General features: G+C 36.4%; 1 protein-coding gene across 3 annotated transcripts in view; it reads left to right on the forward strand.

The window, feature by feature from the left end:
• PRKG1 (protein kinase cGMP-dependent 1) overlaps positions 1-12,089 on the forward strand; it is a 1,407,171-nt gene that overhangs the window by 1,213,148 nt on the left and 181,934 nt on the right. The gene's annotated exons all lie outside the window — the stretch shown is intronic.

Here is a 12,089-nt window from a genome sequence, read left to right on the forward strand (position 1 = left end):
TCCTCCGTCCATGGGATTTTCCAGGCAAGAGTACTGGAGTGGGGTGCCATTGCCTTCTCCGGTTGGTGGTCCGTATAGCTATATAATTATCCACATTCTTTGATGCTATGGGCGTGTGATGGGATGTTCTGTTTGGCTTTTGGGGGTGGATATTGATGGTGAGCTCTATTCAGGTAGACCATTCACCTGCTCACTTGTTACAAATGACATCATAAATCTAAAGAAGTTACTTCTCGAAGCTCTGTCTTCTTGTTCAACTCCTGAGTGGTCTTTCCTTATTTTGTTTATTCCCACGTGCTACTTGACATGGCTAGAAGGATTTCCTTAAGGCATAGGATCATGACACCTACATACCCTTAAACAAATAATTAAAATACAGGCATACAACCTCTTAGTGTTCTCTGTTACAATCTGGCCCCAGCCTACCATTCTGGCTGACTTTTCCAAATGCCCTCAATCCACCTTGATTCCTGTGAAGCTGAACTTTTCAACACACTTCATCATTCATATTGTCCCCTCTGTTTAGAACACCGTCTTCTATAATTACAAATCCAAGTTCTATCAATATTTCAATGCCTGGTTAATGTCTCCTCTTTTTACAAAGGCATTCCTGGGGTTTCTATGTACATGAAGTTTCTTTCTCTTCCTTCAAGGTTGCTTCATATGTTCTTAACTTGTGAGATTTACATTTTCCCCCTTGTATTATAATTATGTTTGTGCTTCTCACAAAAATGCCTGGAACTTCAATTTCCCCCAACGGACAACTGGAAATAAGATAAATGGATCTTATGCATAATAGTAATTCTTTTAATTTTAAGTAACAAAGTAATGTATTCCTCCTCGTATGACTCAAAAAGAGACCATATTAGAGGGATAAGCTATTCTATGGACTCAACATTCCTTGGAACTACCCCAAACTTTAATGATCAGCCAAGAAATCCATTTAAAACAAGTAGGATTCTCTCTCTGATCTCAGCTATTCTGTGCACATTTTCAATCTTTCTCTTAGCAATCCTGTTTTCTCTTCTTTTCTATTCATACAGTACAGATTACTTAAATGGAGCTCCTACCTGTTCTCAGTTACAAGTGTCCTTGATTTTCAGTTTCCCCTAAAGAGAATCTGATTGGACCATTCAATCAGGGTCAGAAATAGCCTATTGGCTGTGGTCACTGATCCCCAAGCAGCTATGAGCATAAGAGCCTAAAGGCAAAGGAAAGTGTTATCAAACATTTGCATGGATAGGCTTAGAGTAAAGGATATTATTAGAGAATTGTGATGATGATGCTCTGAGAAGACACAAAAATGTATCTATTATAGATTGTTGTGAGTATCAAATGTGATAATTTGTGTTAGAAGAAGTATAGCATGTAGTACCTGTGGTCAGACTATCTGAATTTGAATCCCTGTTCTGCATTCATCAACTTTATGGCCTTGGGAAGATTGCTTAATCTCTGTTCACCTTAGTTTGCTCATCTGTTAAACTGGGAAATATAATAGTAACAAATTATACCACTGTTGTGAAGATGAAGTTCTAAAGTATAATTCACTATCACAGAAACTGGTGTATGGTATATGCTGATCACTCAATAAATATTCAGTTCAGTTCAGTTCAGTTCAGTTGCTCAGTTGTGTCCGACTCTTTGCGACCCCATGAATCACAGCATGCCAGGCCTCCGTGTCCATCACCAACTCCCGGAGTTCACTGAGACTCACGTCCATCGAGTCAGTGATGCCATCCAGCCATCTCATCCTCTGTCGTCCCCTTTTCCTCCTGCCCCCAATCCCTCCCAGCATCAGAGTCTTTTCCAGTGAGTCAGCTCTTCGCATGAGGTGGCCAAAGTACTGGAGTTTCAGCTTTAGCATCATTCCTCCCAAAGAAATCCCAGGGCTGATCTCCTTCAGAATTAAATATTGTTAAATAAGATTATTTGCATAGCTGCTAATCTATCATTTACATGAACTAAAGGTTTGTTTCCAACCTCTCCTACTTGCCTTTATTAAACTATACATTTCTTGAGAATAAGGACTCTACATTATATATTGCTGTATCTGTCATAGCACATAATGTGTTTCTTATACATGTTGGTCACAGTAGATGGATGGATAGATGGATAGATGGGTCAATGAATGGATGGAAATAAGAAAAGGGAGAGAGTGGGGGAGAGAAAGAGGGACAGAAGGGGGAAAGAATAACACTAAGTCTTTAAATGCATATCAAAGTAGAAAAGCAGATTTGGCAGCTTTATCCATAAAGGATATCAACCCATAAACTTGAGGGCAGAATAGGGAAAATAATACAGCATATGTCTCATAGGATGATAACTGACTGTGTTCTGCTCTACTGGTCAAAATGCTAGCTATGACTGTCTGTTAGTGAGATAAGATCTATTTCTCAGTTTTGTCATTGACTGAATATGGGAACTGAAGGATGCCAGCCTGAGTTGTAGCTGCACCTAATTAAAACCACTCGATACCTTATGATTATTAATAATTTTAATGCCTTAAAATTAAGACATTATTCAATTAGCAGATTATTTGCTATAAGATCTTTAAAAATGGATCAAGTAGTAGTTACGGTTTATTAAACTACAGATTCCGTTTATCAAGCGTTTTCTTTTGAGCCATTTAGATGAAGTTAAGATTGCAAAAGTTATTGCTGACTTGCTAATTGGTTGCAGTGTAGATTCCATTTGTGTTACTGCCCAGATAACATTAATTAAACACCTGAGTTTGATTAGATTGTCTACCCTAGCGGTCTAGATGCATAAAGTCACCAGAATGGAAGGGAGTGGCGGGCAGTTTTCATATAGCAGTGGACTTGGGGGTAGGTGAAAGTGAGTTCACACCTATCCTGTTAGCCCACTCGGATGGTCAAGGGAAACACAGCCCGCAGAAGAATAGCCATGGACCATAGCTTCAGAATTCGCAAGGATAGATATTTCCAAGATCAGAATATAACATGATCAGTGGAAGGGACACATATGCTGGGAACAGATAAATCTGATTTAAGGAGGGTTCTTGAATCTCTGTAAGGTTCAGTTACTTCATTTATTTAGAAATTGGCAAACTTTTTCTGTAAAGAGCCAGATAGTAAATATTCTAGGCTTTGCATATCACATATGGTCTCTTAACATTCTTTGCTTGTTTTTGCTTTAAAAAAAAAATCCTATAACCGTGTAAAAATTGTTCATGCCTTGAGAATTATACAAAAACAGGCTGGCTGCTGGCTGGTTTGGGGCCAGGGAGTTTTCTAACCCTATCAGTTCAGTTCAGTTCAGTCTCTGAGTCATGTCCGACTCTGCGACTCCATGGACTGCAGCACGCCCGGCCTCCCTGTCCATCACCAACTCCCAGATCAGTTGTATTATTAAGATTTCACTTTAAAGCAGCAAATACCTGGCTTAGAAAAGTGTTCGATAATTAATGCATCTCCCAAGTGTCAGTAGAGCTAAAACTTTTGGTCAGGTTCCTTTGTGCCATAGCTGTTGTATAGATGACCTGACTCTGTTACATATGTATTTTGCAACCTGCCTCCCTAGTGCTCTTAACACAGTATATGCTCAGTCAAAGATTTCTTCTTAATGGGAAAGGCAATGCTCAGTGCACCAACTGCCTCCGCATTCATGGGGCATTTGTCCTGAACAGCGTGTAGCAGGTGAAGTATAGAGCGGATGCACAGTCAATTCTATAGGGCCCAGAAACAGGAGCCAACTAAGGAATTGTTTTCTAAGCGTCTGGTATCCATCAAGAACTGTCATGCAAACTGAAGTATCATGGTCATGTTGAATAGAGGGACTAAGGAGAGCAATAGGGTAATATGAATCAAGGAGGACTTCTTGGTGATACTAACATTGTCGCTATTAACTGTGTCTAAAGAGCAAACAGATGTGATAGAAGAATCTGTTGAATTTTTAAAGACATGTATATAGTCAATAGTATCCTATAAGGTTTTCCAGGTGGCACAGTGGTAAAAAAAAAATCCACCTCCCAATGCAGGAGATGCAAGAGACACAGGTTCAATCACTGGGTGGGGATGATCCCCTGGAGTAGGAAATGACAGCCCATTCCAGCATTCTTGCCTGGAAAATTCCATGGATAGAGGAGCCTGGCAGGCAGCTCAGGGGTTATGAAGAGTTGGACACGACTGAGCATACAAACGCACACATAGTCAATATACAGCCATTTATAATTTCTCCTGTTTCAACCCTGCTAGCCTCAATTCTCTCTTTACATTTTGCTCCTAAGGTTTCAAGCATTATCAATTACTTGCTGTTCCCTCCATGCAAGATTTCCTTGAGGTTTTCCACAAGCTATTCCTTGTGACAGGACCACCTCACTCTCCTTTTGACAAATTTCTACATACACAACAGTTCTTATCTGAGGCATCACCTTTTCAAGCAGCTTCCCATGATCCTCTTCACCATCAATCCATGCTCCTCCTTAACTCCATCTTCCAGTCAGACTTGGAGAATTCCCATGTGATTATGTCACTCTGGTCACACCTCTGATATGCCAATCATACTGCATTATAACTGTCAATAGGTATTTTTTTTCTTTTTTTTTTTTACCTACTGTGAGAAGGCAATGGCACCCCACTCCAGTACTCTTGCCTGGAAAATCCCATGGATGGAGGAGCCTGGTAGGCTGCAGTCCATGAGGTCACTAGGAGTCAGACACGACTGAGCAACTTCACTTTGACTTTTCACTTTCATGCATTGGAGAAGGAAATGGCAACCCACTCCAGTGTTCTTGCCTGGAGAATCCCAGGGACAGGGGAGCCTGGTGGGCTGCTGTCTATGGAGTCGCACGGAGTCGGACACGACTGAAGCGGCTTAGCAGCAGCAGATTGTAAACTCTTGGAATCCAAAGATTTTATTATTTGCACCTCTCTATACCCAGCACCTAGGATAGCACCTGGCTCACAGTCTATATTTAGAAACTTATTTAGGATTTCCATGTAAAATACAAGATACTATTGAATTCAAATTTTAGACAAACTATGATTTTTTTTTACTACAAGTGTATTATTGCATAGGACACTCATAGTAAAAAAAAATTATTTATCTGAAATTCAAAGTAAATTGGATGCCCTGTATTTTTATTTACTAAATCAGGAAACCCTACTTTATGAATCAGTGAATGGGTGAATGAATGTCATTCTTTTCTATATTAAACAAGAAACCATTTTTATTTATTTATGCAGTTTTCAGATTAGAGAGTGAGCCATATAGAAATTTTCATGAATCTGAAACCCTTGACTGCACTTTGAAATCCTTTTTTTAATGTTAGCTGAGGGACTTCATCATTGTTAAGAGATAGCTTAATCCTTAAGTACTTTACAGATTAATAGAAGAAACATGGCAGTTATGATGGTTTCTCAGTAGGTAAACAAGAATGAATAGAATCTATTGAGATTAGACCTGCTATAATAATAAAAATAATGACAGTAACAAATTATGAAAAATATTCAGAGAGAGAAAATGTTCTCTCCAATTGCTAGTGGATATATTAAAAATACAATCTCAAAGCAATATTAAATATAAATATTATTATATACATAAATGGATACCTATATGAAATGTTTTCTGTGTACAAATAGAATCAGTAACTTAACCTTTTTAGAGCTCCAAAATGTCAACCTAACCGTGGTTAAAGGTGTTAAGAAGCAGATGTCCCTGCTCAAAAAATACCTTCCTTATTTGTCATCTAGTCCTTATAATTGCTGCCAATGAAAATGGAGCAAAAGGCAGTGCTGAAGTGATGCTGGAGGATCCTGTGTCAAGGGTTTTTACTTGCTTCATCTACAAAGCTGCTCTTTTCAGTGTGATCAGACTGGGCCAGTGTAAGGTAACTCCAGCTCTGCTGGCTGGGGATGACTTTGGGGTGAGGGTTAAGGGGTGGTCTAGCGATGGACAGTAGCTAACCATGCACTCAGTTCAGGCCAGGCCTTCCAAAAGAATAAAGGACCTGAGCCGTCTCTCTGCCCAGAAATTACTTGTAAGAGTCAATTTCTATTACTTCATATATTTACTTTTAAAAATATTTATTTTATGGCAAGTAATTCAAGCACATAGTATAAAATTCAAAAGCTACAAAAGTAATTTCCCTCTCTCCTCTACCCTTTAATCATACCTTCTCTTCCCTGGATGTAGAATAATGCCCCTGAAAGTAGTTCATGCATTTTAATGTATGGTTATTTGTGTGTGTGTGTGTTTTACAAAAATGAAAGTATATACACACGGTTCTCCACTATAGTCTTTTCACTTAAGATATCCTGGAGATCACGTTCATATAGGTTTTCTTCAGTTCTTTTCATTTTTAAAATATTCCCTTGCATTAATGTAGAAAATTTTATGTAATCAGTTCCACATTGGTAGGTATTTAGGTTATTCCCAACATTACACACAGTGCTGTTGTGCTGTTGTAATATCCTGTTATTATCATTACTGTCCAAAACTATGAATACATATGTAGATAAATACAAAAAATATTTTAAAAATAGTGCTGAACTGTTACACAAAGCTGAATTGTCTACATGCATTTGCACTTCTCTTACTCTAAGATGTAGCATATTTTCATATGTTTAAGAATTCTTTCTTTCTTGTCTATTAACTACCCTTGTCATTTCCTCATCTTTTAATTGAAGATCATTTTTTTATATTCTCAATAACACATATGTGTGTGTGTGCATGTGTACATATATAACATATATATATGTTAAATCACCTGCTGGGCAGGTATGGCAAGGCTAATAGATAATTTTTTTGGTAAAAATGGGTATATATAGTTAATAAATTCAATACCCAGTCTACTTTTTCTAACCAATGCCAACTGTAGGAGTTTTGACTGTATGTAGTGGTTTGACTTTAGCACTTTTTATTCAAATTGGCTTTATTATACATATAGCTATAACTTTCCTTTCTTTATCCATTGTTTCTTCTATTTATTTTTGATTCAAAGTTAATACTGGCTGTGGATGAAATTATAGCACATTAGATTAATTGAATTCTAAAATCACTAAAGAATTTTGTTTAGAGACCTAGTTATTTATCAAAATAATACAAATATTTGATAAATGAGTATCAAAAGAATGTGATCTTTAACAGTTTAACCCTATTTTAAAATTTTAGGTATTTCTCTTCCCTGAAAGAGCCAAAGTAAAATCTCAATATAAATTTAAACAATCAAAATACAATTTCATAAACATTTATTACATAATCCTTGACTTCTTACTATGAGACTTATTTCAAATGAACATGTCTGATTTCTATGTGAAAATATGTTTTAGTCTTGGATAAAAAATGCTAATATGAAAATTAATAGCATAATATGCCACTTACATATTTGGAAAGTAGATCACAATTGCAGGCTGATAATACCCTTTTTTTTTTTTTTTTAATCTAAAGAAACATCCTTGGGTTTGGGATAAATTGTCTCAGGAGCATTGAGAACCATGATAGTTTGATCTTTTAAAAAGTGTCCATGTTGGTAAAACAAATTATAGAAGAGAACAGAGCACTGATTTCAATCTCCATTTCACATCTGAAAAATGAAACAGAGTCATTTTCTCAAGGTCACTCACTAAAGTTGGCAATAGAACCAGAAATAGGAGACACTCTTCTGGCATGTTGTCTAGAATTCTTAATAGGAAAGGACACACTCCTGACTTGAAGGCACTTTAAAAAGGCAACAGTCCTTTGAAATATGTGACCAAGGAAATCAACATCATTTCAAACATGCATCAATTGAAGTTTACTGGTACTTAATTTCCAGTCATCATTTGAATATGTTCTTTCCTGTACTTTAAAAATATGAAAAATTGAATCATTTTTTAGCTCCATCAAATACACTAGAAACAAAGGGAAAGGAATATACCATGAATTGCTTTATTCTTGAAAGTATTTATGACCCATGAAACACCATGGAATAATTTGACTCTCCTAATGTCTTCTCCCAAAATTCAAACTGTGTTTGGCCAGTTACGTTACAAAATTACATGCATCACTATCTGAAAAGATAAGACACCAATTAGATTTATCTTAATCCATATTATATTATGAAGTATGGTTCAAATAAGAGGACATATAGTGTTAAGAAGAGAGTGTTTGATTTGATTAAATGAATAGAACACCTATTATGTTGTACTCCAGGTTTAAGTTTTTTTCTATTTTATTAGAGCAAAATTCTTTATTTTTCCTCCTAAATTAAAATACCTGTTCAGATCAGATCAGATCAGTCGCTCAGTCATGTCCTACTCTTTGCGACCCCATGATTGCAGCACGCCAGGCCTCCCTGTCCATCACCAACTCCCAGAGTTCACTCAGACTCACATCCATCTAGTCAGTGATGCCATCCAGCCATCTCATCCTCTGTCGTCCCCTTCTTCTCTTGCCCCCAATCCCTCCCAGCATCAGAGTCTTTTCCAATGAGTCAACTCTTCGCATGAGATGGCCAAAGTACTGGAGTTTCAGATTTAGCATCATTCCTTCCAAAGAAATCCCAGGGCTGATCTCCTTCAGAATGGACTGGTTGGATCTCCTTGCAGTCCAAGGGACTCTCAAGAGTCTTCTCCAACACCACAGTTCAAAAGCATCAATTCTTCGGCGCTCAGCCTTCTTCACAGTCCAACTCTCACATCCATACATGACCACAGGAAAAACCATAGCCTTGACTAGACGGACCTTTGTTGGCAAAGTAATGTCTCTGCTTTTGAATATGCTACCTAGGTTGGTCATAACTTTCCTTCCAAGGAGTAAGCGTCTTTTAATTTCATAGCTGCACTCACCATCTGCAGTGATTTTGGAGCCCAGAAAAATACCTGTAAATCATCCAAAAATAGACCAAATAGACCCCTAAGAAAATAATGGCAATATAATATCTAAATCTGTACTTCTAAACAACTGATAAAATAATAACAAGCAAAAATGAGAATAAGCTGTCTTTCTCTCCAGAAAATACACTCAAGGAGACATTCTTTAAATTTGTAAGACTTTACCAAAGAGTTTAATATTTGAAACCAGAGCACAAACTAAATGCCATTTTTACTCTAGCAATAACAACAACAAAACACTAAGACTCAGAATTTCTTCTATAGTCATTTCTTATCCTAGTTGGAATGGACAGAGAATTATCTTTAATGATTAGATGGAAGAACAAGAACCATCAATCATGTCAACATTCAGAGGATTCATACATGGAATATGGAAACAATACAGATTACTACTGAAGTCAGTTCAGTTTATGTCACATAGGGAGCACAGCAGGAAAGAAACAGCAATATACAGTCTTCCGTCATTGTTTTATATCCCCTTTCACTTTCACTAATTCCATGTGTTAGATTGGATCATGAAATTGCCAATAATTGGCCATCTTAACCTGCAAAAACAGCAATTTCTTTGGTTCAGCCTAATAAATGTCTATGTTCATTGTTATTGAATCATGCCACAGAATGCAGAGTTCCTAAGTCACATCAAAAATTCATTATGCCATCATCCCAGCAGAAGTAATATGAACGAATGTGAAAATTGAATTCTTTCAAATTCATAACTTCATTTACTGTGACCTTCCATGGGTATAGATCTATAAGGATTTGCATTCTCTCAGAAAGTGAGATAATACAGTGAATGGAAATATGCACCTGTGTTACCAGAAAGAATGAAATGGAGTTACTTTATGAATAATACTTATTGTTGTTCTGCCTAGAGAAACATCCTCTTTGAGCTCATATCATAAGTCTCTGTTATCAATGAAAAACCAGAGACTGCCTTGGGAGCATTCTAACAGGTGTATAGAGTATAAACTCAAGTCTTTGTCATGAGTTGGTAAATATTCCTGATAATACACTGATTTCTGTGCATTAGTTTGTTTCATTACTCCTATATTGTACAAGGTTCTAAGGGACAGAGATCATGTTTTCTGTTTAGATATATTCTTTAATATGCGGACTTCCATACAGTAACATTTACTTTAGTTAAGTGGAAAGGATGTCGGCATTTTAAAAATACTCATCTAAAATTGTTTCCTTGTTATTTTATTTCATAGTAATTGTTTCCTCTAAGCTTGTGATTTCCAACTAATTTTTAAGATTTTATTAATACGTTAAAAGAAAAAAGTTTCAGTTAGTCTCTTTTGAAAAGTAGACCCTTGAACGAGTCTACAGGATCTGGATGGGGGTTCCTGCCTTCCTTTCAGGTTTCTCGTGGTCCTTGCCTTCTTTTCCTCAATCCCTGAATTCCAACCTTATTTGTTTTATAGTAGCTATTTCCTACCCCAGGGCTATTGCATATTTTTTTTCCCATAGAAAATACATCTCCTGACTCATTTTGCTAACTCAACTCATTTGGGAGTGGGTCTTAATTTTTAATGTCCTCATAAAGGCTGTCATCTTATTTGCTAGATGATGTCCTACCTATTATTATTAATATCTCTGTTAGCATGCTATTTGATCAGCATATTCAATTATACATTTGCCTACTAATTTAACTTCATCCCCAGTGGACCATAGCATTCATACATTTAGAATATAATAGCCTTCAGTAAATATTTGTTAAAGTAAATATTGACTTATTATATTCATGAGAAATGTGAATACTTAAGAATAATAAAGTTTTTTTAAAATATTCACAATGGTATTAAACTTAATTATCTCCTGGCAGGTGGCATTATAGTATTTTTCTATTTCCTCTCTTTTTTGTTGGTTTAACTATATGTATATATATTTCTATAATTAATTTGTAGATATATTTCTTTTGTGGATTTTTCCATCTTGAAAAAGCTAATGAAAGATCATGGAAGTCTGCATTGATGAAAGTTTGAACTAGAGTAGAGGGTTGTCAGAGGAGCCATCTGTGTATAAGAATGAAGATGAGAGCTGGCATATTGTAAGGAAACAGTTATTTGCTGTAGGTGCAGCAGAGGACAGTCTGTATAGTGCCTGGAAAGATCATAGGTCAATTGGTGGAGGACCTCAGACTCTAAATGAAAGTGTAGAAACTTCTTTCTGTTGAAAATTCTCATGCAAAGAATTGACATGACTGGACTTATATTTGGAAATGTGCAGAAAAATGAGATGTGGGTTAGAGAAGGGAGTGTGGTGGCAAGGAGATCAGTTATAAAGCCAGATCAACATTCCAGGGTAGAGATAGTGGTAGCCCAAAGTAAAGCAGTGGCTCTGAGAATGCAAACGAAGAATGGATGTAAAAGAAGAGGCAAAGATGGAACCAATATAATCAATCAGAGCCAATGATGGAGAAAGGAAAGTAAAAAAAAAAAAAAAATCTAATTTTTGAGGCTAAGCAAATATAAGAATGGTGATGTCGTTTGCCAAGATAGGAAACGCAAGGAAAACAGTGGTTTTGAGGTTAAAAGAAAATGAATCAGGTTTGAATTCAAGGTTGCAGTGGAACTTTCAGACAAGGGTGTCCAGTAGAAGAAAAGTAAACTTAGAAATTAAGACTTAGAAGTCATTAATACAAAACTAACAGCTGATGTCATAGAGATCTCCCCAATAAGAAAAGTTAGAGCAATGAAAAGGCCAAAAGGAGAATTTTGAAGAGACACCAGTTTTCTAGTGAACCAAGAGGATTCAGGAAAACAGACTGAAAAGGTAGCGTCCGAAAACAAATGGGAGACTGGTTTATTATAGAAATTTAGAAAAGACTTCATGAGAAAAACTATATGCAAAAGAGTATCGTGCTTTCTAGATGTCAGAGGATCTTAAAGTGACAATGATGACAGTTAACATTTACTGGTTATTAACTCTATGCCACGCTTGATAAGAAGACACATATTTTTGTATGTATTAGTTCATGTTACACTTAGTATTCGTGTTCTGTTGGGAGTACTGGAGTTATAAATCATGTTGAAATAATGGTAGGAAGTAGACAGAGTCAGTGAATGACCTGATACAGTTTTTTTTTTTTTTTTTTTTTCCTCACAATACTTATCTGCTCAGGAACCAAACTTTTGAATAGCACAGCTGAACTTGCCACAAATTCTACAATTCTAGTTCATAATTAATTCAAAGTCTAATTTCAAGTGACTCTTTGATGCTTTTCATAGCCCATCAGTTTTGAATATCCTACATGTT

This window comes from Bos mutus, chromosome 26 (genome assembly GCF_027580195.1).
Source record: "Bos mutus isolate GX-2022 chromosome 26, NWIPB_WYAK_1.1, whole genome shotgun sequence".
Classification (NCBI taxonomy): domain Eukaryota; kingdom Metazoa; phylum Chordata; class Mammalia; order Artiodactyla; family Bovidae; genus Bos; species Bos mutus.